General features: G+C 48.8%; 1 pseudogene across 1 annotated transcript in view; it reads right to left on the reverse strand.

Annotated features, from left to right (window-relative positions):
• The window catches only part of LOC311137160 (potassium/sodium hyperpolarization-activated cyclic nucleotide-gated channel 2-like), a 124,488-nt pseudogene that overhangs the window by 24,756 nt on the left and 75,842 nt on the right, over positions 1–23,890 (reverse strand). The gene's annotated exons all lie outside the window — the stretch shown is intronic.

Raw genomic sequence — 23,890 nt, forward strand, 5'->3', positions numbered from 1 at the left:
TTAAGCCTTAAGACAATTGAGACATGGATTGTGTATGTGTGCAATTCAGAGGGTGAATGGGCAAGACAAAATATTTAAGTGCCGGGGTGTGGTAGTAGGTGCCAGGTGAACTGGTTTGAGTGTGTCGAGAACTGCAACGCTGCTAGGATCCCCCACCCAAAGGACATCCAGCCAATTTGACACAACTGTGGGAAGCATTGGCGTCAACATGGGTCAGGATCGCTGTGGAACGCTTTTGACACCTTGTAGAGTCCATGCCCCGACGAATTGAGGTTGTTCTGAGGGCAAAAGGGGGTGCAACACAATATTAGGAAGGAGTTCCTAATGTTTTGTACACTCAGTGTATAATGTCTTTGTTGCCGAACAGAAGAATAAACAGGGTATTTGCTCATCCATTGACGACGTTGTCTTGGTTTTATAAGAGAAGTAAATTGGGTTTTCTCCCAATTGGGTTTCAGTAAAAAATGCACACTCCTGTCACACCACAAAGCTAGAGGAGAGAGAAGAAAAGGTAGCCTAACCATGTGACTCACCTTGTGTATTAGAGCAATACAGTGAACAACACCCCTCCAACCACGGACAACCTTTTCCCTTTCCCTTTAGTTATAAAACGTGTGAATAAAGTACTGTACAAAAACAGATGCAGAAACAATGGGGAAATATGTTGTGTTTGTAATCAACAGCCTTGTTTTTCATACCACCCATTATGACATAATGGAGGGGGAAGTGTTAATGAATCTACACATGAATGAACCAACAGGAAGTTGTGGTCATATAGATTCAAAGTGAATAATTGACAAGCCACATGGACTGATAATAGTGTAGTGATGCTAGTCATATCTGATGTAGGAGGATGTTGCATAACCTCTCTCTCTGTGTGTGTGTGTGTGTGTGTGTGTGTGTGTGTGTGTGTGTGTGTACAGATTCAGGACTCACTAAGGAGTTCAGGGGCCAATCCAGCCACCACCCACATCAGGGGCTATATGTGCTTAGCTTTTTCATTGAACATACTGTCGAAGTTAGTCATACAGTGGATTGTCATAGTACTGATGTTTGTTTATACTGTCTGGCTCTGAATGCGAACAGTATTTTGTGGATCTTTTATTATGTTTTTCCATGCATGTCAATAGCCCATCCCAACAGGCAGGATTTATATGGATGTATGAATGGGAGGATAGAAGCAACAATGACCTCGCCCATAAGTGTCATGTGTGTGATGGGACGGCACCTTAACCAGGAAATGTGTCATTCAGTGGACTGGCTCTGAATGCGAACAGTATTTTATGGATCTTTCACAAGCCTACTGATATGACTACCTTGCTTGTAAATATTCCTTGCCACTTTATATCGACAATATGAAATATGTGCTCAAATTGACTGTTCCTGTCAAGTTAGCCATCAAGCAGGACATCAATCAAGGCTACACACGTAACATGGCCACTCCCATCATATAATCATGGCATCTAGGGAATAGGGTGTAATTTCAGATGCAATCCTTGTTTCTTTCAGACTGACAGAAGTGTATCGAACATTGGTGTATCCTTTCAACATATAGCATGCCTCACATAAGGCATGCATCACATCACCACATGTCAAATCAAATCAATGTTTATTTGCCACATGCGCCAAATACAACAGGTGTAGACATTACAGTGAAATGCTTACTTACAAGCCCTTAACCAACAATGCAGTTAAAATAAAAATAAAGTGTTAAGTAAAAAAATAAAAGCAAATAACTAAAGAGCAGCAGTAAAATAAAAGAACACACGTGTGTGGTTATGCAGTGAGGGGAATTCAGTATAGCGTTATCAGACTCGTAATACATGCACGCTCCATTCTTTAATCATTTAGAGTGCTGATGTTTTCCATGCATGTAATAGCCCATCCCAACAGGCAGGATATATATGAATGGGAGGATGGAAGCAACAATGACCTCGCCCGTAAGTGTCATGTGTGTGATGGGACAGCCCCTTGACCAGGAAATGTGTTTTGCCACTGCTGAGGAAGTGAGGTGACATGGGCAGTTTGATGTGATGAGATGGGACACTGTCTGCCTCCATCGCCTGAATTCAAACCATTACTCTCTTCAGGACAACACAGAGTACTTCCTCCCCAACCATCTTCCCTTTATAACTCTATCTCCTCTCTCTACCTTTATCTCCTCTCCACCCTTCTCTCCTTTCTACCATTCTCTACCTCTATCACCTCCGTACTGATCCCTCCTCTCTTTAACTCTCTTCTATATCTCTGTCATCTCTCTTACTCTCTCTCCTTTCTACCTCAATTTCCTCCCTCTTTGATCTACCTTTCCTCTACCCGTCATCCCTCATTCTCTCTAGTCTCTTTCTCTTCTCTAGCCCTCTCTCCTCTCTCTGCCCTCTTCTCTCATCTCTACCCCTCCCCTTCTACCTCTCTTCATGTTTTGTTGTTGTTGTGAATAACTCGGAGGGCAGGTTGAGCTAAAACAGAATGGAAGTCGGCCCGTAGGCCCGTTTGTGCCGTAGGGCAAGATGGCAGTTTCTTTGGGGTATGAATGTGCTTCCCTGTATCTCTGCCAGCAGTATTTCTGTCCTGATACAGGATAGAGTTCAATGTTCATGCTGACCCTGAGCTCACAGATTGGCTCTCTGTCTGTTGACTCTCTGCTAGAGTAGTCTTCCTGGGGGCTTGCGGTTGACAAGCCATGTAGATGTAGCCTATGATGCACTCTCCTCTGTTAAAGCACCTTCATTGTATTACAAGCACATTGGACACTGGACAAGTGACAGTGTAACACAATGGGAAGGTTACAGAGGGTAATGTCAGAAACAGAGTTGTGACCCTATGTAGGGCTCCAGTCCATGTAGAGGTGACGCACGCACACACGCACACACACACACACACACACATCTGGATACCTATAAGAACAAGTAGATGTTAATATCCTTCTCTCTAATTAACTATGTATGGAAATCCCCCTCTAAACATTTAATTAAATTATTTTGTTTTCCACATAATCCATTTTTAATCATAATCGAATTCATTCTTAATTAATTGCAATCGGTCATGGCATAAACATCCATGGAAGCATATAATTCTCACTCCTTGTACCTTCCTATAAAACATTTAGCAAAATCAATGTTTATAGATTATTTAGTAATGTCTATGATGCTTGTAATTTGTCATGCTTGAATGTTTAAAACGCTTATTAATATTTACGACTGCTTATAAAGTTAATCTAAATTGTTAAAAAATATTGCTTGTCTGGAGAGAGCAGTATTCAGTTCACTATCATTTTCCATAGTATTCAATATCAAGGTAGGTAGGACAATGTAAGGGTGTCTACTTTTCTAATGCTATGAAACCACTGCAGCAGGTAAAGGACGACCAAAGCTGTCTCACTTAAACTTGACAAATTCTTCTCTATTTGCAGCATGTCACTAACAATAAAGACACATCGGGATAATTACCCACAAACCCACTCATTCAATCAACCTGGGGATAAGATGGTGAGTTCTGCTAAAGTGATGGCTCTAAATTCACTATGTGACACTCACAATTATACACTTGCCTCACTATTTCTATTCCAAGGCTTTGGAGGACGTTGCCTTTTATCAACTGCCAGTTCTACGAGTTTGACAATTTTTTGAAAACTGGAAGTTGTAATTGGAATAAAGAGAACGGAGAATATGAAGGTCAGCGGCATCATTTGAATCAAACAATTCCCCCTAAAACATAAACTCCAAACTGAGACAGAAGTGATATGATGGCTATGGTGGACTGATGCAGGGGAATTAAATAACATAAAGCTTCAAACCTCTCATCATCTACACATCCCAATTCTATTATTTCTACAGGTCCATTCAGATTTCAACAAGGTATCACAGTTTGACTTCAAAATGTGACGTTGGTCCACGTTTTTCAAAACATCTATGGTGATGTCAAGGTCGTTTAAGTTGAGACATTGTTACCTAACTCCTCAAATTGAAACCAAAAACACTCTCATCGTGCTGGGGGTTTCACATCTTTTTAAGGGTTATGGTTTGGGATAGGGTTAAAATAGGGTTACGTTTAGGAATTTATTCTGAGTGATTAAATTAACGGTAAAAATTTGGATAGGGCTTAAAACAGAAAAACAAAACAATTATTGCCTACCACTGCGATTGAACACGCAACCTAACGCCGGAGCGCAGCTTTTACGCCCATCCACTATCCCTGTCCACTTCGCCCTAGCAAAAGCCGCCGGCCTACTTGAAGGTAATAGCGCTCACCGTTGCCCCTAGTGGCTGGTTTTGAAGGCAATTCTAGACATTCTTGGGACCTGGATGGATGTCTAACTTCGACTTCAAACTAGAGCGACCTCCCAGCAGATTTACCATGAAGGCCAAGAGCAGTAGTGTAGTGGTGCCTGGAGAAGTGGATATACTCTAATTTTGCAAAACATTTCCCAAACAACCCACCCGGCGAAGGAAAGGCGCCCTGTGTGAAATATTCTATGAGAAAAAGTGACATACATTCTGAATTACCTAAAATGATAAATCCCATATTGGTCTTTCACAGTCAGGCCAACCCAAGCTGTACTGTGCAAGTAGGCTAATTGTAGGCCTACTATTGAAACAGCTAAATGAGGCTGTCAACGGAGTTAGAAATTCACAGGTTTCCGATTTTTTCACTTTTGTTAAGGTTTTTGCTCTCAGTCACATTTGTATCATAACAATACTTAAACCACATTAGGAGACCACTTTTGAGGTCTGTGAAAAATCTAATACATTTAGATTTTTTAGTGTAGTTACCCTTTAATTCAAGTGTACAGGCACCTCGGCACCTTTGGTTAGAGGTGTTTCTGGAGTTTGCAAAACAAATGGCCACTGGATTGGTGGAAATAATCATGATATCATTCTGCCAGGTATGCATAGGCTACTTGGCTACCGCAAAACTTTAATGAATAGCCCGGCTGTTTATTTGCTTAAATCACTGAGGAGAAAAAGGGGGTACAAATACAAAAATAAATCACTGAACACTACAGGCCCTTATTAGAGACAGGCTTCTATTTGAGCCAGGCGTCTTTTTCCTTAATGCACACAGCTATTGCTTATTTGTATTTAGACTGGGATGCTGACGGGAGAGGTTGTGTTTTCTCTAGCAGGAGGTAAGCTTAGCTTCTTATATGGTGTTGAGTAAAGCTTAAACCATGTATTTAGATTGTAGGTAGGTATTGTAGTTAGGTATTATAGGTAGTTTACTCAGGTAGTTATTGAAGGTTATTGTAGGTAATTATTGTAGGTAAGGACTGTATTCGGCGGACTCCGGCGAAGCACGAGGCTAGCCTACCCACTACTTGGACCAACAAAGCTAGCTAGCTAGCGGGTAGCTACCGGTAACTTTTAGCAACTGTGGTTAGCTGTTTCCAATGTTATTTCACGCTTAAGAGTACCTGTAATTGAGCCAGCTAGCTGCCACCTTCAGCTGTTTTTCTAACCTCATTATCATTAACGTTAGGTGGTTGGTAGCTGCTGTACTTAATTTCGGCTACTGATTGCAGTCTGCCAGTTTGGCTTTATACATAGCTTGGGCTTTGTCGAGTAAGGCTTAAACTATGTATTTAGATTGTAGTTAGGTACTATAGGTAGGCATCGTGGGCTGTATATTATTAAGTAGTATAGGTAGGCATCGTGGGCTGTTGTGGGTAGCTGTTGTGTAGTTATTGTAGGTTACTTTTGTATTCGGCGGTGCCGGATGTAGCACGAAGCTAGCTAGCTAACTCACCTCCTGGATTAGCTGGCGAGTTGCTATTAGCAACGGTTGCAACTAAAAACAATATCCTTTTAGCCAGCTACATTCGTTCGCAGCGACTCCGTTTTTCAAACAAAGTCAACACAGTAGCCATTGCTAGCCAGCCAACACTACCAGCAGGCTGTGGTAGCTAAATACAATATCTTTGTGCTAGCTACCCAACGTTTAATCGTTGCTGCGTTATGAAAGGTAAGCTTGGCTTCTTATATGGTGTTGAGTTAAGCTTAAACCATGTATTTAGATTGTAGGTAGGTATTGTAGTTTGGTATTATAGGTAGCTTACTCAGGTAGTTATTGAAGGTTATTGTAGGTAATTATTGTAGGTAAGGACTGTATTCGGCGGACTCCGGCGAAGCACGAGGCTAGCCTACCCACTACTTGGACCAACAAAGCTAGCTAGCTAGCGGGTAGCTACTGGTAACTTTTTGCAACTATGGTTAATTGTTTCCAATGTTATTTCATGCTTAAGAGTACCTGTGATTGAGCCAGCTAGCTGCTACCATTCAGCTGTTTTTCTAACCTCATCCGAGGCATTAACGTTAGGTGGTTGGTAGCTGCTGTACTTAATTACAGCTACTGATAACAGTCTGCTGTAGTTTACAACAATTCTAATTTCTAAAGTGGAAGTTGGGAGAGTTTTACTCGGGTGGTTCAGTGAAACAATTATAGTTTCTGAGGTGGAAGTTGGGAGAGTTATATATATATATATTTTTTGGTGAGGGAGGCCTGCTCTCTCCTTTCCCTGATGTTTAGTTCATTTCATCCCGATCTCCTCTGCATTATTGTAGCCATCTGCTGCAGCCTGTCAACTATGCCTCTGCCTATCCCTGTTCCCTCCTCTCCGCACAGGCTACACAAACGCCTCACACCGCGTGGCTGCTGCCTCTCTAACCTGGTGGTCCCTGCACGCACCACACACCTGGAGTTCCAGGTCTCAGGCAGCCTCTGGAACTGCCGTTCTGCCGCCAACAAGGCTGACTTCATCCCAGCCTATGCCACCCTCCAGTCCCTCGACTTCCTGGCACTGACGGAAACATGGATTACCACTGAAAACACTGCTACTCCTACTGCTCTCTCCTCGTCTGACCATGTGTTCACGCATACCCCGAGAGCATCTGGTCAGAGAGCTGGTGGCACAGGAATCCTCATCTCTCCCAAGTGGTCATTCTCAATTTTTCCCCTAACCCATCTGTCTATCTCCTCATTTGAATTCCACGCTGTCACAGTCACTAGCCCATTTAAGCTTAATATCCTTGTCATCTATCGCCCTCCAGGTTCCCTTGGAGAGTTCATCAATGAGCTTGACGCCTTGATAAGTTCCTTTCCTGAGGATGGCTCACCCTTCACAGTCTTGGGGGATTTCAACCTCCCCACGTCTACATTTGACTCATTTCTCTCTGCCTCCTTCTTTCCACTCCTCTCCTCTTTTGACCTCACCCTCTCACCATCCCCCCCCACTCACAAGGCAGGCAATACGCTTGACTTCATCTTTACTAGATGTTGCTCTTCTACTAATCTCACTGCAACTCCCCTCCATGTCTCCGACCACTACTTTGTATCCTTTTCTCTCTCGCTCTCCTCCAACACTACTCACTCTGCCCCTACACAGATGGTAACGCGCCGCCGCAACCTTCGCTCTCTCTCTCCCACTACTCTCTCCTCTTCCATCCTATCATCTCTTCCCTCTGCTCAATCCTTCTCCCTCCAATCTCCTGATTCTGCCTCCTCAACCCTCCTCTCCTCCCTTTCTGCATCCTTTGACTCCCTGTGTCCCCTATCCTCCCGGCCGGCTCGGTCCTCCCCTCCAGCTCTGTGGCTTGATGACTCATTGCGAGCTCACAGAACAGAGCTCCGGGCAGCTGAGCGGAAATGGAAGAAAACTAAACTCCCTGCCGACCTGGCATCTTTTCACTCCCTCCTCTCTACATTTTCTTCATCTGTTTCTGCTGCTAAGGCCACTTTCTACCACTCTAAATTCCAAGCATCTGCCTCTAACCCTAGGAAGCTCTTTGCCACATTCTCCTCACTGCTGAATCCCCCCCCCCCCCCCCTCCTCCCTCTCTGTGGATGACTTTGTCAACCACTTTGAAAAGAAGGTTGACGACATCCGATCCTCGTTTGTTAAGTCTAATGACACTGCTGGTCCTGCTCACACTGCCCTACCCTATGCTTTGACTTCTTTCTCCCCTCTCTCTCCAGATAAAATCTTGCGACTAGTGACTGCAGGCCGCCCAACAACCTGCCCGCTTGACCCCATCCCCTCCTCTCTTCTCCAGACCATCTCCGGTGACCTTCTCCCCTACCTCACCTCGCTGATCAACTCATCCTTGACCGCTGGCCATGTCCCTTCCGTCTTCAAGAGAGCGAGAGTTGCACCCCTTCTCAAAAAACCAACACTCGATCCCACTGATGTCAACAACTACAGACCAGTATCCCTTCTTTCTTTTCTTTCCAAAACTATTGAGCGTGCCGTCTTTAGCCAACTCTCTTGCTATCTCTCTCAGAATGACCTTCTTGATCCAAACCAGTCAGGTTTCAGGACTGGTCATTCAACTGAGACTGCTCTTCTCTGTGTCACGGAGGCTCTCCGCACTGCTAAAGCTAACTCTCTCTCCTCTGCTCTTGTCCTTCTAGACCTGTCTGCTGCCTTTGATACAGTGAACCATCAGATCCTCCTCTCCACCCTCTCCGAGCTGGGCATATCCGGCGCGGCTCACTCCTGGATTGCGTCCTACCTGACCGGTCGCTCCTACCAAGTGGCGTGGCGAGAAGCTGTCTCCGCACCACGTGCTCTCACCACTGGTGTCCCCCAGGGCTCAGTTCTAGGCCCTCTCCTTTTCTCCCTATACACCAAGTCACTTGGCTCTGTCATATCCTCACATGGCCTCTCCTATCATTGCTACGCTGACGATACACAACTAATCTTCTCCTTTCCCCCTTCTGATAACCAGGTGGCGAATCGCATCTCTGCATGTCTGGCCGACATATCAGTATGGATGACGGATCACCACCTCAAGCTGAACCCTGGCAAGACGGAGCTGCTCTTCCTCCCGGGGAAGGACTGCCCGTTCCATGATCTCGCCATCACGGTTGACAACTCCGTTGTGTCCTCCTCCCAGAGTGCGAAGAGCCTTGGCGTGACCCTGGACAACACCCTGTCGTTCTCCGCCAACATCAAGGCGGTGACCCGATCCTGCAGGTTCATGCTCTACAACATTCGGAGAGTACGACCCTGCCTTACACAGGAAGCGGCACAGGTCCTAATCCAGGCACTTGTCATCTCCCGTCTGGATTACTGCAACTCGCTGTTGGCTGGGCTCCCTGCCTGTGCCATTAAACCCCTACAACTCATCCAGAATGCCGCAGCCCGTCTGGTGTTCAACCTTCCCAAGTTCTCTCACATCACCCCCCTCCTCCGCACACTCCACTGGCTTCCAGTTGAAGCTCGCATCCGTTACAAGACCATGGTGCTTGCCTATGGAGCAGTGAGGGGAACGGCACCTCCGTACCTTCAGGCTCTGATCAGTCCCTACACCCAGGCGAGGGCATTGCGTTCATCCACCTCTGGCCTGCTGGCTCCCCTTCCTCTGCGGAAGCATAGTTCCCGCTCAGCCCAGTCAAAGCTGTTCGCTGCTCTGGCACCCCAATGGTGGAACAAGCTCCCTCACGACGCCAGGACAGCGGAGTCACTCACCACCTTCCGGAGACATTTGAAACCCCACCTCTTTAAGGAACACCTGGGATAGGATAAAGTAATCCTTCTACCCCCCCCCAAAAAAAAAAAAAAAAAGTATAATTGTAAAGTGGTTATCCCACTGGCTATAGGGTGAATGCACCAATTTGTAGTCGCTCTGGATAAGAGCGTCTGCTAAATGACGTAAATGTGCCCTTGAGCAAGGCACTTAACCCTAATTGCTCCTGTAAGTCGCTCTGGATAAGAGCGTCTGCTAAATGACTAAAATGTAAAATGTAAATGTAAATTTGCCTTTAATTGTTTAATTCCAGCATTCACTTCCAGCATTTTAATAGATGTATTTATTTCCTGCACTAATGTGTTATCATTTCCACACAGTGTCACATTTATTTTGTCTTAGTATGCCTCTCTCTCTCTCTCTCTCTCTCTCTATACAACACCGTTCAAAAGTTTTGTGTCACTTAGAAATTACCTTGTTTTCAAAAGAAAAGCAATTTTTTTGTCCATTAAAATAACATCAAATTGATCGGAAATACAGTGTAGACATTGTTAATGTTGTAAATGGCTATTGTAGCTGGAAACAGCTGATTTTTAATGGAATATCTACATAGGCGTACAGAGGCCCATTATCAGCAACCATCAGTCCTGTGTTCCAATGGCACGTTGTGTTTGCTAATCCAAGTTTATCGTTTTGAAAGGCGAATTGATCTTTAGAAAACCCTTTTGCAATTATGTTAGCACAGCTGAAAACGGTTGTGCTGATTAAAGAAGCAATAAAACTGGCCTTCTTGAGACTAGATGAGTATCTGGAGCATCAGCAATTGTGGGTTCGACTACAGGCTCAAAATGGCCAGAAACAAATAACTTTCTTCTGAAACTCGTCAGTCTATTCTTGTTCTGAGAAATGAAGGCTATTCTATGCGAGAAATTGCCAGTTTTTCACAATACCTGCCAGGTTTTCACAATACCTGACATTTAATCCTAGTAAAAATTCCCTGTCTTAGGTCAGTTAGGATCACCACTTTATTTTAAGAATGTGAAATGTCAGAATAACAGTAGAGATAATTATATCTTTCAGCTTTTATTTCTTTCATCACATTCCCAGTGGGTCAGAAGTTTACATACACTCAATTAGTATTTGGTAGCATTGCCTTTAAATTGTTTAACTTGGGTCAAATGTTTCGGGAAGCCTTCCACAAGCTTCCCACAATAAGTTGGGTAAATTTTCACCCATTCCTCCTGACAGAGCTGGTGTAACTGAGTCAGGTTTGTAAGACTCCTTGCTCGCACACGCTTTTTCAGTTCTGCCCACACATTTTCTATAGGATTGAGGTCAGGGCTTTGTGATGGCCACTCCAATACCTTGACTTTGTTGTCCTTAAGCCATTTTGAGACAACTTTGGAAGTATGCTTGGGGTCATTGTCCATTTGGAAGACCCATTTGCGACCAAGCTTTAACTTCCTGACTGATGTCTTGAGATGTTGCTTCAATATATCCTTATAATTTTCCTTCCTCATGATGCCATATATTTTGTGAAGTGCAACAGTCCCTCCTGCAGCAAAGCACCCTGTCACGAATTCAGCCGAGGCTGCCCCTCCTCCTTGCTCGGGCAGGCTTCGGCGTTCGTCGTCACCGGAGTACTAGCTGCTACCGATCCATGTTTCTATGTTCTACTTGTTTTGTCTGTATTGGTCTCACCTGTTTCCCATCATGTAATTATGTCTTCCCTATTTTACTCTCTGGCTCACACTGTGTGTTGTGCGTGTTTGTCCATGTTTTGGTTGTCGTATGTGAGCGGGTTTGTTCCTCCCTGCGTGGAGGTATGTTCATTGAGATACCTATGAGTAAAATACGTGTCAGTAGCTGAGTGTAGATGCGGTGTGGAAATCAAGCGCAGGAAACACGGGCGTTCGTGAACAGACTTTAGTAAACGAAAGCAGCACCAAACAGGCGAACAGCCAACCCAACCGGGAGGCAAAATACAAATTACGCACAATAAACACAGTGCGTAAAACGACGATAGCGCACACAGTGCGGACTCTCAAAAAACAACAAAACACGAGAGTAAATACAGAGAGCAACAGCTTGACAAAAAACAATCACACATAACACCTGACCCAACACACGATAACTAAATAGGAAACAAAATCAAACACTAACAAGGGACAGGTGTACAAACAGACAAAACCAAACAAACATGAAACATCGAACGGTGGCAGCTAGTACTCCGGGGACGACGACCGCCGAAGCCTGCCCGAACAAGGAGGAGGAGCAGCCTCGGCCGAAACCGTGACAGTACCCCCCCCTTGACGCGCGGCTCCAGCGGTGCGCCGATCCCGGCCTCGGGGACGACCAGGACGACGCGGAGCAGGGTGCGTAGGATGACCCCGATGGAACTCGGTCAGCAGGGACAGGTCTAATATGTCCCTCCTCGGCACCCAGCACCGCTCCTCCGGGCCGTACCCCTCCCACTCCACGAGATATTGGAGACCCCCCATCCGGCGTTTCGAATCAAGGATGGACCTCACAGTGTACGCCGGAGCCCCCTCGATGTCCAACGGGGGCGGAGGAATCTCCTCTATCTCATAGTCCTGGAGTGGACCAGCTACCACCGGCCTGAGGAGAGACACATGGAACGAGGGGTTAATATTCCTGTAATCAATAGGCAGTTCTAACCTGTAACACACCTCGTTCAACCTCCTCAGGACTTGTGGAAATCAGGACCAGCTTCCGGCAGGGCAGGCGGAGGGGCAGGTTTCTGGTCGAGAGCCAGACTCGATCTCCAGGTGCGTATACAGGCCCCTCACTGCGGTGGAGATCGGCGCTCGTCTTATGCCGACGGATGGCCCGCTGCAGATGGACGTGGGCAGCGTTCCATGTCTCCTCCGAGCGCCGCACCCACTCATCCACCGCAGGGGCCTCGATCTGGCTCTCGTGCCAAGGTGCCAGAACCAGCTGGTACCCTAACACACACTGGAAAGGGGTTAGTTGGGTGGAGGAGTGGCGGAGAGAGTTCTGCGCCATCTCGGCCCACGGAACGTATCTCGCCCACTCCTCCGGCCGGCCCCGGCAATAAGACCTCAGAAACCTACCCACATCCTGGTTGACACGTTCAACCTGCCCATTACTCTCCGGGTGGTAACCCGAGGTAAGGCTCACCGAAACCCCCAACCGTTCCATAAAGGCTCTCCACACTCTGGAGGTGAACTGGGGGCCTCGATCAGACACTATATCCTCGGGTACCCCGTAATGCCGGAAGACATGGGTAAACAGAGCCTCAGCGGTCTGTAGGGCAGTAGGGAGACCCGGCATGGGAAGGAGACGACAGGCCTTCGAGAACCGATCCACAACGACCAGGATGGTAGTATTCCCCTGTGAGGGGGGAAGGTCTGTAACAAAGTCCACCGAGAGGTGGGACCAGGGTCGTTGTGGAACGGGCAGGGGTTGTAGCTTACCCCTGGGCAAATGTCTGGGCGCCTTACACTGTGCACACACCGAACAGGAGGAGACATAAACCCTCACATCCCTGGCTAACGTTGGCCACCAGTACTTAGTGCTAAGGCAGTGAACTGTCCGGCCGATACCTGGATGTCCAGAGGAGGGGGACGTATGAGCCCAATAAATGAGGCGATCGCGTACCTCGAGCGGAACGTACGTCCGACCCACTGGACATTGTGGAGGACTTGGGTCGGTGCGTAACGCCCGCTCGATCTCTGCATCGACCTCCCATACCACCGGTGCCACCAGACAAGACTTTGGTAGTATGGGAGTGGGCTCAACGGACCTCTCCTCCGTGTCATACCGCCGAGACAGGGCATCTGCCTTCCCGTTCTGGGACCCAGGGATGTAAGTGATTTTAAACACAAACCGGGCTAGAAACATAGTCCAGCGGGCCTGGCGAGGATTCAGTCTCCTAGCTGCCCGGATGTACTCCAGGTTACGGTGGTCCGTCAAAATGAGGAAAGGGTGTTGAGCCCCCTCAAGCCAATGCCTCCACACCTTTAGGGCCTGTACCACGGCTAACAGCTCCCTGTCCCCTACGTCATAATTCCGCTCCGCCGGACTGAGCTTCTTAGAATAAAAGGCACAGGGGCGGAGCTTAGGTGGTGTGCCAGACCGTTGTGAGAGGACGGCCCCAATACCGGCCACGGACGCGTCTACCTCTACCTGGAATGGTAAAGCGGGATCCGGATGCGCCAACACCGGCGCCGAGGTAAACAGGTCCTTCAGTCTCCCAAAAGCCCTGTCCGCCTCAGCTGACCACCGCAAGCGCACCGGACCCCCCTTCAACAGAGACGTTATGGGAGCTGCCACCTGTCCAAAACCCCGGATAAACCTCCGGTAATAATTCGCAAAACCCAAGAACTGTTGCACCTCTTTCACAGTGGTTGGGGTTTGCCAATTACGCACAGCTGACACCCGGTCAACCTCCATCTTCACCCCTGACGCAGACAACTGATAACCCAAAAAGGAGACCGACTTCTGAAAGAACAGACATTTCTCTGCCTTGACATATAGGTCATGCTCCAACAGTCTCCTCAACACTCGGCGCACCAGGGCTACATGCTCAGCTCGGGTAGAACTGTACACCAGAATATCGTCTATGTACACGACTACTCCCTGCCCCTGCATGTCCCGGAAAATCTCATCTACAAACGATTGGAAGACTGAGGGAGCATTCATTAACCCATATGGCATGACGAGATACTCGTAATGACCGGAGGTCGTGCTAAATGCTGTCTTCCATTCATCGCCCTCTCTAATGCGCACCAAGTTATATGTGCTCCTGAGATCCAATTTTGTGAAGAACTGAGCACCGTGTAATGACTCCGTCATAGTCGCAATCAGAGGAAGTGGATAACTGTACTTCACCGTAATCTGATTGAGACCGCGGTAATCAATACACGGGCGCAGTGGAGGCCCGTATGTATCCCTGTCTCAGAGACTCGGCGATGTAAGTTTCCATCGCCTTCCTCTCCTCTTGAGACAAGGGATACACATGGCTCCGCGGGAGTGCTGCTCCTAACTGGAGATCTATCGCACAATCCCCCTGTCTATGAGGCGGCAGCTGCGCCGCCCTTGTCTTACTAAACACCAGTGTCAAATCCTCATACTCTGGGGGAATATGCAGTGCGGGCATTTGATTTGGACTCTCCACCGAGGTCGCCCCTATGGAAACACCCAGATATAGCCCCTCACACTGAACAGACCACCCTTTAAGAGCTTTCTCTCGCCACGAAATAGTAGGATCATGGGTAATCAACCAGGGAAGTCCCAGCACCACCGGATACGCAGGAGAGTCAATCAGATAGAGCTGAATCGTCTCCTCATGACCCCCCTGCGTCTTCATCCTAAGGGGCGCTGTGACCTCCCTAATTAACCCAGATCCTAACGGACGGCTATCTAGGGCATGCACAGGGAAAGGCTTATCAATGGGAAGGAGAGGAATCCCTAACTCAACACAGAACTGGCGATCTACAAAATTCCCAGCTGCGCCTGAATCTACTAGCGCCTTATGCTGGGAACGAGGTGCAACCTGTGGGAAACAAACAGGCAAGGTTATGTGAACGACAGAAAGCTCTGGGTAAGTAGGGCGCCTACTCACCTGGGAGGACTCCCCAATGCGTGGCCTGCCTTCACCTCCACCGGAGGACCTTCCCCAACACCTAGCCGCGGTGTGCCCTCCACGGCCACAGTTGGTGCAGGGAACGGCCCCCCTCGGGTTCCTACTCCTCCGTTCTCTAGCGCCAGCACCTCCGAGCTCCATAGGGCTCGGCTCGGAGGTGCCGGAAGGTGGAATGGGCAACCCCCACCCGGGACGTCCACGGGTGGCGAGCAGGGTGTCCAGCCGAATGGCCATGTCGACCAGTTGGTCAAACGACAACGTGGTATCCCTGCACGCCAACTCTCTCTGGACGTCCTCCCGGAGGCTGCAGCGGAAGTGGTCTATGAGGGCCCGCTCATTCCACCCTGCATCTGCCGCTAGAGTCCGGAACTCCAAAGCAAAATCCTGTGCGCTCCTCATCCCCTGTCGGAGGTAGAACAGACGCTCCCCCGCCGCCTTCCCTTCTGGTGGATGGTCAAACACGGCACGGAAGCGGCGGGAGAACTCCGCATAGGTAATAGTAGCGGCGTCTATTCTCCTCCATTCGGCGTTGGCCCACTCCAACGCCTTGCCGGTGAGACAGGAGATGAGGGCGGAGACGCTCTCGTGTCCCGAGGGCGCCGGGTGTACGGTGGCGAGGTAGAGCTCCACTTGCAGCAGGAACCCTTGACACCCGGCAGCGGAGCCGTCGTACGCCCTCGGGAGCGAGAGCCGAATCCCGCTGGGTTCCGGAAGGGGTACAGGAGGACTGACCGATGGGGATGGTCCGGTAGGTGGGGGCGTGGGTACCCCGCTGCTTTCCCATCGGTGGAGAGTGTTCATCACCCGATACAGGGCGTGACCGATCTGGTTGATCCTGTCCTCCTGCCCACGAAGACGGTCCTCCATGATGTCCGTTGGCGCGGTTGCTCCTGCTGATTCCATGGGTTGATGTGTGATTCTGTCAGTAGCTGAGTGTAGATGCGGTGTGGAAATCAAGCGCAGGAAACACGGGCGTTCGTGAACAGACTTTAGTAAACGAAAGCAGCACCAAACAGGCGAACAGCCAACCCAACCGGGAGGCAAAATACAAATTACGCACAATAAACACAGTGCGTAAAACGACGATAGCGCACACAGTGCGGACTCTCGAAAAACAACAAAACACGAGAGTAAATACAGAGAGCAACAGCTTGACAAAAAACAATCACACATAACACCTGACCCAACACACGATAACTAAATAGGAAACAAAATCAAACACTAACAAGGGACAGGTGTACAAACAGACAAAACCAAACAAACATGAAACATCGAACGGTGGCAGCTAGTACTCCGGGGACGACGACTGCCGAAGCCTGCCCGAACAAGGAGGAGGAGCAGCCTCGGCCGAAACCGTGACAATACGTTTCTCGATCAGCTCTGTGTCCTGCGCCTGACTTCGTCCTACCGCATTACACTGACGCCTTGACAGAAACACGCACCAAATATGGAGTCAGCAGGTACAGCCATGCCAGCCGGATCGATGGAAGAACGCGTCCAACAACAAGCGACCATGATCCAGGCTCTCAGCACCGCAATGGAATGCGTGGTGAATACTATGGAGCGATGGGAGAGAGGAGGTTTTCCTATATCTCCTCCAACTACACCACCACCTACACCGCTGTCCACCGTTTCACCACCTGGGTCCAGTGGGATTCGGCTCTCGCTCCCGAGGGCATACGACGGTACAGCTGCCGGGTGTCAGGGTTTACTGCTCCAGGTAGAGCTATACCTGGCAACTATCCACCCGGCCCCCTCAGGATATGAGAGCGTGTCCGCCCTCATCTCCTGTCTGTCCGGAAAAGCGCTTGAGTGGGCCAACGCCGAGTGGGGAGGAATAGACGCAGCATCTGTCCGTTATGAGGAGCTTACTGCGCTGGCAGCCAGAGTCCTAAAGTCCAGTGCAAAATCCTGTGCGCTCCTCTTCCCCTGTCTGAGGTGGAATAGACGCTCACCCGCCGCTCTTCCCTCCGGTGGATGATCGAATACCGCCCGAAAGCGGCGGGTGAGCGTCTATTCCACCTCAGACAGGGGAAGAGGAGCGCACAGGATTTTGCACTGGACTTTAGGACTCTGGCTGCCAGCACAGGATGGAATGAGAGGGCCCTTATCGACCACTACCGATGCAGCCTAAGGGAGGACGTTCGTCTGGAACTGGCCTGCAGGGACACCAACCTTAACCTGGACCAACTGGTGGATATGTCAATCAGGCTGGATAACCTGTTGGCCACCCGCGGACGTCCGGATCAGGGGCCGTCCATTCCATCCCCCAGCACCTCCGACCCTACCCCTATGGAGCTCGGAGGTGCTGCTCTTAGGGAGACCGGTAGAGGGGCCGTCCCCTGCACCAACTGTGGCCGCAGAGGACACACTGCTGGTCGGTGCTGGGGAGGGTCTTTAAGGAGTCGAGGAAGTAGGCAGAGCACTGGTGGACCGTTTCAGGTGAGTAGGCACCCGACTCACCCAAAGCTCCCTGTTGCGCATATGTGTATTGATGTTGTATTTCCAGAGTTTTCTCCTCATTCCCAGCATAAGGCACTCGTAGATTCAGGCGCTGCTGGGAACTTTATTCATTTTCAGTTTTCCCGTAGTTTAGGGATTCCTATTGTGCCAGTTGATGTGCCCTTCCCTTTACATGCCCTAGATAGTCGCCCTTTAGGGTCAGGTCTGATTAGGGAGGTCACAGCTCCACTCTGGATGAAGACGCAGGAGGGTCATGAGGAAAAAATGAGTCTCTATCTGATTGATTCTCCTGCGTTTCCAGTGGTGTTGGGGCTTCCCTGGTTAACCTCTCATGACCCCACTATTTCATGGCAACAGAGGGCTCTCAAGGGATGGTCTAGTCAGTGCTCGGGGAGGTGTGTAGGTGTTTCCGTAGGGGCAACTACGGTGGAAAGTCCAAACCAGGTTTCCACCATGCACATTCCGCCTGAATATGCCGATTTGGCTCTCGTGACTCAATTACCACCCCATCGACAGGGGGATTGTGCGATAAACCTCCAGGTAGGCGCTGCACTTCCCCGGAGTCACGTGTATCCTCTGTCACAGGAGGAGACGGCGGCTATGGAAACATATGTCACCGAATATCTGAGGCAGGGATACATTCGGCCTTCCACTTCCCCTGTCTCCTCAAGTTTATTTTTTTGTGAAGAAGAAGGATGGTGGCTTACGACCGTGCATTGACTACCGTGGTCTTAATCAGATCACTGTGAATTACAGCTATCCACTACCTCTGATTGCTATTATGACGGAGTCATTGCACGGGGCGCGCTTCTTCACTAAATTGGATCTCAGGAGCGCGTACAACCTGGTGCGTATCCGGGAGGGAGATGAGTGGAAGACAGAATTCAGTACCACCTCTGGGCACTATGAGTACCTCGTCATGCCATACGGGTTGATGAATGCTCCATCAGTCTTCCAATACTTTGTTGATGAGATTTTCAGGGACCTGCACGGACAGGGTGTAGTGGTGTATATTGATGACATCCTCATATACTCTGCAAAACGGGCCGCGCATGTGTCTCTGGTGCGTCAGGTGCTTGGTCGACTGTTGGAGCATAACCTGTATGTGAAGGCGAAGAAATGTCTGTTCTTCCAAGAGTCCATCTCCTTCCTAGGGCACCGCCTGTCCGCGTCAGGTGTGGAGATGGAGATTGACCGCATTTCGGCCGTGCGTAATTGGCCGACTCCAACCACAGTGAAGGAGGTGCAGTGATTCTTGGGTTTTGCCAACTACTACCGGAGGTTTATCAGGGGCTTTGGTCAGGTAGCGGCTCCCATTACCTCCTTGCTGAAGGGGGGACCGGTGCGACTGCAGTGGTCAGCTGAGGCGGACAGGGCTTTTTGTCATCTGAAGGACCTGTTTACCTCGGCTCCAGCGCTGGCTCATCCGGATCCCTCCTTAGCATTCCAGGTAGAGGTGGACGCGTCCGAGGCTGGGATAGGAGCAGTACTGTCTCAGCGCTCGGGCACCCCACCAAAACTCAGCCCCTGTACTTTCTTTTCTAAGAAGCTCAGTCCGGCGGAGCGCAACTATGATGTGGGGGACCGGGAGCTGTTAGCTGTGGTTCAAGCTCTGAAAGTGTGGAGGCATTGGCTTGAGGGGGCTAAAAACCCTTTTCTCCGGGCGGCGAGGAGATTGAACCCTCGCCAGGCAAGGTGGGCCATGTTCTTCACTCGTTTCGTGTTTACTCTTACTTACAGACCAGGTTCCCAGAACGCTAAGGCAGACGCCCTGTCCCGACTGTATGACACAGAGGAGAGGTCCATTGAGCCCACTCCCATACTTCCAGCGTCGTGTCTGGTGGCACCGGTGGTGTGGGAGGTTGACGTGGACATCGAGCGGGTGTTACGTACCGAGCCCACTCCCCCCCAGTGTCCAGAGGGTCGTATGTACGTGCCGCTCGAGGTTCGCGATCGATTGATCTATTGGGCTCACACGTCACCCTCCTCTGGTCATCCTGGCATCGGTCGGACAGTGCACTGTCTTAGTGGGAAGTACTGGTGGCCCACTTTAGCCAAGGACGTGAAGGTTTATGTTTCCTCCTGCTCGGTGTGCGCCTAGTGTAAGGCGCCTAGACACCTGCCCAGAGGGAAATTACAACCCCTACCGTTCCACAATGGCCGTGGTCCCACCTATCGGTGGATTTTGTTACGGACCTTCCACCCTCACAAGGGAACACCACGATCCTGGTTGTTGTGGATCGGTTTTCTAAGTCCTGCTGTCTCATTCCTATGCCAGGTCTCCCTACGGCCCTACAAACTGCTGAGGCCCTATTTACACACGTCTTCCGGCACTACGGGGTGCCTGAGGATATTGTATCGGATCGGGGTCCCCAGTTCACCTCAAGGGTCTGGAGGGCGTTCATGGAACGTCTGGGGTCTTGATCAGCCTGACCTCAGGTTTTCACCCCAATAGTAATGGGCAGGTGGAGAGAGTTAACCAGGATGTGGGTAGGTTTCTGCTGTCCTATTGCCAGGACCGACCGTGGGAGTGGTCAGGTTTTATCCCCTGGGCAGAGATGTCCCAAAACTCACTCTGCCACTCATCCACTAACCTTTCTCCCTTTCAGTGTGTGTTAGGTTATCAGCCGGTCCTGGCACCATGGCATCAGAGCCAGATCGAGGCTCCTGCGGTGGATGAGTGGTTTCGGCGCTCGGAAGAGACCTGGAACGCTGCCCATGTTCGCCTGCAGGGGACCATCAGGCGACAAAAGGCGAGCGCCGACTGCCACCGCAGTGAGGCCCGGGTGTATGCACCTGGGGACCGGGTCTGGCTCTCGACCTGAAACCTGCCCCTTCGCCTGCCCTGCCGGAAGCTGGGTCGGCGGTTTGTGGGGCCATTTAAAGTCCTGAGGAGATTGAACAATGTTTGTTATAGGTTACAGCTTCCTCCTGAGTATCGTATTAACCTCTCGTTCCATGTGTCTCTCCTCAGGCCGGTAGTAGCTGGTCCACTCCAGGAGTCTGAGGTACGGGAGGTTCCTCCGCCCCCACTGGAAATCGAGGGGGCACCGGCGTACTCGGTCCATTCCATCTTGGATTCGAGGCGTCGGGTGGGGGGCCTGCAGTATCTCGTGGAGTGGGAGGGGTACGGTCCGGAGGAACGGTGCTGGGTCCCTAGGAGGGACATCCTCGATCCCTCCATGTTGAGGGATTTCCACCGTAGTCATCCGACTCGCCCTGCTCCGCGTCCTCCTGGCCGTCCCCGAGGCCGGGGTCGGCGTCAAGGGGGGGATACTGTCACGAATTTGCCCCTCCTCCTTGCTCGGGCAGGCTTCGGCGTTCGTCATCACCGGAGTACTAGCTGCTACCGATCCATGTTTCTATGTTCTACTTGTTTTGTCTGTATTGGTCTCACCTGTTTCCCATCATGTAATTATGTCTTCCCTATTTTACCCTCTGGCTCACACTGTGTGTTGTGCGTGTTTGTCCATGTTTTGGTTGTCGTATGTGAGCGTGTTTGTTCCTCCCTGCGTGGAGGTATGTTCATTGAGATACCTACGAGTAAAGTACGTTTCTCGATCAGCTCTGTGTCCTGCGCCTGACTTTGTCCTACTGCATTACACTGACGCCTTGACAGACTGATGACCCACAGCATGACGCTGCCACGCCACGGTTGGGATGGTGTTCTTCGCTTGAAAGCACCCCCTTTTTCCTCCAAACATAACTATGGTGATTATGGCCAAACAGTTCTATTTTTGTTTCATCAGACCAAAGGACATTTCTCCAAAATGTATGATCTTTGTCCCCATGTGCAGTTGCAAACCATAGTCTGGTTTTTTATGGCGGTTTTGGAGCAGTGGCTTCTTCCTTGCTGAGCGGCCTTTCAAGTTATGTTGATATAGGACTTGTTTTACAGTGGATATAGATACTTTTGTACCTGTTTCCTCCAGCATCTTCACAAGGTCCTTTGCTGTTGTTCTGGGATTGATTTGCACTTTTCGCACCAAAGTACGTTAATCTCTAGGAGACAGAACGTGTCTCCTTCTTGAACGGTATGACGGCTGCATGGTCCCATGGTGTTTATACTTGCGTACTATTGTTTGTACAGATGAACGTGGTACCTTCAGGCGTTTGGAAATTGCTCCCAAGGATGAACCAGACTTGTGGAGGTCTACAATTTTTTTTCTGAGGTCTTGGCTGATTTCTTTTGATTTTCCCATGATGTCAAGCAAAGAGGCACTGAGTTTGAAGGTAGGCCTTGAAATACATCCACAGGTACACCTCCAATTGACTCAAATGATGTCAATTAGCCTATCAGAAGCTTCTAAAGCCATGACATCATTTTCTGGAATTTCCCAAGCTGTTTAAAAGGCACAGTCAACTTAGTGTATGTAAACTTCTGACTCACTGGAATTGTGATACAGTGAATTATAAGTGAAATAATCTGTCTGTAAACAATTGTTGGAAAAATTACTTGTGTCATGCACAAAGTAGATGTCCTAACCGACTTGCCAAAACTATAGTTTGTTAACAAGAAATTAGTGGAGTGGTTGAAAAACGAGTTTTAATGATTCCAACCTGTGTATGTAAACTTCAGACTTCGACTGTATATATATAACCAGAATAGAAAGAGGAGTGGGAGGCCCCGGTGCACAACTGACCAAGAGGACAAATACATTAGATTGTCTAGTTTGATCAACAGTGAAGAGGCGACTCCAGGATGCTGACCTTCTAGGCAGAGTTGCAAAGCAAAAGCCATATCTCAGACTGGCCAATAAAAATAAATGATTAAGATGGGCAGTCTGAGATATGACTTTTTCTTTGCAACTCTGCCTAGAAGGTCAGCATCCCGGAGTCGCCTCTTCACTGTTGACGTTGAGACTGGTGTTTTACGGGTACTATTTAATGAAGCTGCCAGTTGAGGACCTGTGAGGCGTCTGTTTCTCAAACTAGACACTCTAATGTATTTGTCCTCTTGCTCAGTTGTGCACCGGGGCCTCTCACTCCACTTTCTATTCTGGCTAGAGCCAGTTTGTGCTGTTCTGTGAAGGGAGTAGTACACAGCGTTGTACGAGATCTTCAGTTTCTTGGCAATTTCTCGCATGGAATAGCCTTCATTTCTCAGAACAAGAATAGACTGACGAGTTTCAGAAGAAAGTTATTGGTTTCTGGCCATTTTGAGCCTGTAATCGAACCCTCAATTGCTGATGCTCCAGATACTCAACTAGTCTCAAGAAGGCCAGTTTTATTGCTTCTTTAATCAGCACAACAGTTTTCAGCTGTTCTAACATAATTGCAAAAGGGTTTTCTAATGATCAATTTGCCTTTTAAAATGATAAACTTGGATTAGCAAACACAACATGCCATTGGAACACAGGACTGACGGTTGCTGATAATGGGCCTCTGTACGCCTATGTAGCTATTCCATTAAAATTCAACCGTTTCCAGCTACAATAGCCATTTACAACATTAACAATGTCTACACTGTATTTCTGATCAATTTGATGTTATTTTATTGGATAAAAAATTTGCTTTTCTTTCGAAAACAAGGAAATTTCTAAGTGACCCCAAACTTTTGAACTGTAGTGTATATATATACAGTACCAGTCAAAAGTTTGGACACCTACTCATTCAAGGGTTTTTCTTTATTTGTACTATTTTCTACATTGTAGAATAATAGTGAAGACATAAAAACTATGAAATAACACATATGGAATCATGTAGTAACCAAAAAAGTGTTAAACAAATCAAAACATATTTTAGATTTTAGATTCTTGAAAGTAGCCACCCTTTGCCTTGATGACAGCTTTGCATACTCTTGGCATTCTCCCAACCAGCTTCATGAGGAATGCTTTTCAAACAATCTTGAAGGAGTTCCCACATATGCTGTGCACTTGTTGGCTGCTTTTCCTTCACTCTGCGGTCCAACTAATCCCAAACCATCTCAATTGGGTTGAGGTAGGGTGATTGTGGAGGCCAGGTCATCTGATGCAGCACTCCATCACTCTCCTTCTTGGTCAAATAGCCCTTACACAGCCTGGAGATGTGTTTTGGGTCATTGTCCTGTTGAAAAACAAATGATAGTCCCACTAAGTGCAAACCAGATCGGATGGCGTATCGCTGCAGAATGCTGTGGTAGCCATGCTGGTTAAGTGTGCCTTGAATTCTAAATAAATCACAGACTGTGTCACCAGCAAAGCACCCCCACACCTCCTCCTCCATGCTTCACAGTGGGAACCACACATGCAGAGATCATCCGTCCACCTACTCTGCGTCTCACAAAGACACAGCGGTTGGAACCAAAAATCTCAAATTTGGACTGATCAGACCAAAGGTCCGATTTCCACCGGTC

Source organism: Coregonus lavaretus (assembly GCF_964263955.1).
Source record: "Coregonus lavaretus genome assembly, chromosome: 11".
Classification (NCBI taxonomy): domain Eukaryota; kingdom Metazoa; phylum Chordata; class Actinopteri; order Salmoniformes; family Salmonidae; genus Coregonus; species Coregonus lavaretus.